This window comes from Callospermophilus lateralis, chromosome 8 (genome assembly GCF_048772815.1).
Source record: "Callospermophilus lateralis isolate mCalLat2 chromosome 8, mCalLat2.hap1, whole genome shotgun sequence".
Lineage (NCBI taxonomy): Eukaryota > Metazoa > Chordata > Mammalia > Rodentia > Sciuridae > Callospermophilus > Callospermophilus lateralis.
Genome location: NC_135312.1, coordinates 53185121 through 53188684, shown reverse-complemented (window position 1 = coordinate 53188684; position 3564 = coordinate 53185121). Strand labels below are relative to the sequence as shown.

The 3564-nt window shown below is 31.2% G+C and overlaps 1 non-coding gene across 1 annotated transcript; it reads left to right on the top strand.

Moving 5' to 3' along the window:
• The first annotated feature begins 3087 nt into the window (after positions 1-3087).
• On the top strand, positions 3088-3219 carry LOC143406580 (small nucleolar RNA SNORA72). The gene has a single exon (XR_013092226.2). It is a non-coding gene; the product is annotated as a small nucleolar RNA SNORA72 (small nucleolar RNA).
• The last annotated feature ends 345 nt before the right edge of the window (positions 3220-3564 follow it).

Sequence of the window (3564 nt, the reverse complement as noted above, 5' to 3'; positions counted from 1 at the left end):
TCTGTAGAACTGCAGATCCCAAATAGCAGAATCACCCAGCCATGGAATATATTCTGTAACTAGCCTGATTGAAGGTTATTACAGTACCCAGCCAGTGACTCTGCCTGATAGCAGATTTTCTAGCCAGTGCTAGCCACTCCATCTGACATCAGAGAAAAGACAGTAGCCCAACCAACAAGAGAACCCACAACAAGCTCTTTCTGAACCATAGGCTAAATAATGAAGGTCTTTTTCTGCTAAAGAATACATATAAATGTCGCAAGAGATAGCTTTCTACTCAAATGGGCAAACAATAATGCAGGGAAATAAGAATTATGAAGAACTGGGAGGTTAGTATACCTCCAAAAGAAACTAATAAAACACCAATAGTGGAACCTAAAGAAATAGAGAACTATGAAACGAATAATTCTCCTAAAGAAGTTCAGTGAACTATAAGAATATGTGGATAGATAAATAAAATGTGGCAAGTAATTCATGTACAAAGTGAGAATCTTGATAAAGAAGTAGAAAGAGTAAAAAAGCCAAACAAATCTTACAGATGAATATAACCAAACTGAAAAATTCAACATAAAACTGCAAACTCTGACTTGATCAGAAAGAAGAAAGAATCAGTGAGCTTGAATATATAACATTTAAAATTAGTCAAAACAAAATAAAATAGAATGAAAAAGAATGAAGGAAGCCAGGTATCTTTGTAAGTTACCATGAAGAGGTCAAATATTTACAGAGGAGTTGCAGAAGAAGAAAGAGAAATAAGTAGGCAGCATATTTAAAGAAATAATAGCTGAAAATACCCCTAATGTTGACAGAAAGCTGTCAACAACTAGGTAGAGAAAGCACTGAAGTTACTAGTCAAATTCAATATAAAGAGTAGTTTATTAAGCAAGACACATAGTAATTGAACTATCAATATCAAAGACAAAAACTTCTAAGAGCAGCAGCAAGAGATAAGAAACACATCACATACAAAGGGAGCCCCAATATGACTAGCAGTGGATTTTTCAGTAGAAACTGCAGGCTAGGAGAGAGTAGTAGTATACATTCAAAATTCTGAAGGAAGAAATAGCCGACTAAGAATATCAACCCAGAAAAAACTGTCTTTCAGAACTGAGAAATTAAAACTCTCCTAGACAAAATAAAATCTTTGGAATATCATGACCACTTAGTCCGCCTTACAGGAATTATTAAAGGGAGTTCTTTAAGCTGAAACAAATGACTGCTAATTAAATGAATGTAAAACACATAAAAGCACATAAATTAATGGGATAATATAGAGCCATGTTCATAATACCCAGACTTTAATGGTGATAGTAAAGCAGTGTTCCCCCGCCCCCGCCGATATGAGAGTTAAAAGACAAAACTATTAATAACAACTATAGTTAAAACAAATTACCAAGAGATATTCATTACAAAATGATGTAAATTTTGACACTAAAAGCATAAATTGTGAGAAGGGGAATAAAAGTGTAGAGTTATAGTTATGAAATAAAAGTTGTAGTTGTCAACTTGAAGAAGACTATTATAAGAATAAGATATTTTATGTAAGCTTCAGGGTAACCATGGACTAGAAATATTTAATAGAAGCACATAACAAAAACAGAAAGAATTCAAAGCATTTCACTACAGAAAATCATCTGATCACAAAGCAAGACAGCAGGAGAGGAAGAAACATAATATCTACAGAACAATCAGAAAATAATTAACAAAATGGTCATGATGAATCCTTGCCTATCAAAAAGTTACTTTGAATGTAAATGGATTAAATTATCCAATAAAAAGGAATAGAATGACAAAATGAATAAGAAACAGAAATAAAATACAAAATTCAACTCTGCGATGCCTACAAAAGAAACTCACCTCACTTTAGACTGTAAGTGAAGGAATGAGTAAAAGATATTAAGCACAAATGAAAACCAAAAGAACATGGATATCTACAATTTTATTATGTAAAACAGATTTTACACTAAAAACTGTAAAATAGACACAAAAATGAGGTTATATAATGATAAAGGAGTAAATTTACCAAGAAGATATAATGATTATAAACATATATGTGTGCTCATAGTAACATACAAATATATAAAGCATACGTTAATAGATCTGGATGGAGCAATAGATTGCAATGCCATAATAGTAGGGAACTTTAATACCTCACCTTTAGGAATGAACAGATCATTAAGATGTAAAACTGATAAGGAATCGTTGCACTTTAACCACAACTTTAGACCAAATGGATGTAATAGACAATTATAGAACATTACATCCAATAACAACAATTTTTTCAAGCACACAAGAAATATTTTCCCAGATAAAATTATATGTCAGACCACAAAATAAGTCTTAGCAAATTTAAGAAAATCAAAATCATATCAAATATCTTTTCTGACCACAATGATATAAAACTAGAAATCCATAATCAGAACAATTTGGAAAATTCACAAATACGTGCAAATTAAATAACACGCCCCTGAACAACCAATGGGTCAATGAAAAAATTAAAAAGAAAATCAAATTAAAAAAATATCTTGAGACAAAAAAATGAATACACAATGGATTAAACTATCAAAACTTGTGGGATGTAGCAAAATCAGTTCTAAGAGAAAAGTTTATAGTAATAAATGCCTACATAAAAAGGAAGATCTTAAACAAAAATTTAATCCTCAAGGACTTAGAAAAACAAAAAAATAAAGCCCAAAGGTAGCAGGAGGAAGAAAATAAAAAATTTTCTTTCTGAACAGAAATAAATAGAGACTAGAAAACAATATAAAAATCAACAAAGAGTTGGTTATTTGGAATTACAAACAAAATAGCTAAAACTTTAACTTGTCTAAGAAGAAAAGAACAGAGACTCAACTAAATAAAATCAGAAATAAGAGATATTGCAACTGAAACCACAGGAATACATCTGTAAGATCATAGACCAGTATGAGCAACAGATTTTATAACCTAGAAGAAATGGATAAATTCCTAGATACACACAATCACCAACACTACATCATGAAGAAATAGAAAATCTGAACAGACCAGTAATGAGTCAGGGAAATTTGAATTAGTAACAAAACATCTCCTATCAAAGAGAAGCATGGACTGTGAATATTCTTCCTGTTCTGATTTTGTGATAATCAGAACAGGCTAAACATACACCATATTGAGACCATGCATTTGTCCCAAGACCTAGTTCTTTTCCTATGTGTGGTTTTATAAATGCTGGCAACAAACCAAGTCAGCTTATATTTGATCAACTTTAAGAAAAATAACATTACAGCTGGTACAATAACTTGTAAGTTATCAGTGCAAATTTGCAGACTTGTCTAAGGAATGCATAATAAACCCATGCATATGCTCAACTAACTTTTGCTAAAGTTTCCAAGAATACACAATGGCAAAAGGAGTCTCATTAATAAATAATGTGGAGGATACTATATGTCCATAGACACAGGAATGGGATGAAACTCTTATTTAATATACAAAATATAAATTTCCCTACAACCAAAGTAGGGAAATTTTGTGACTACCAGTTGCCATTAAATAAATTGTAAAATTATTATATTTTTATTTTCTAGA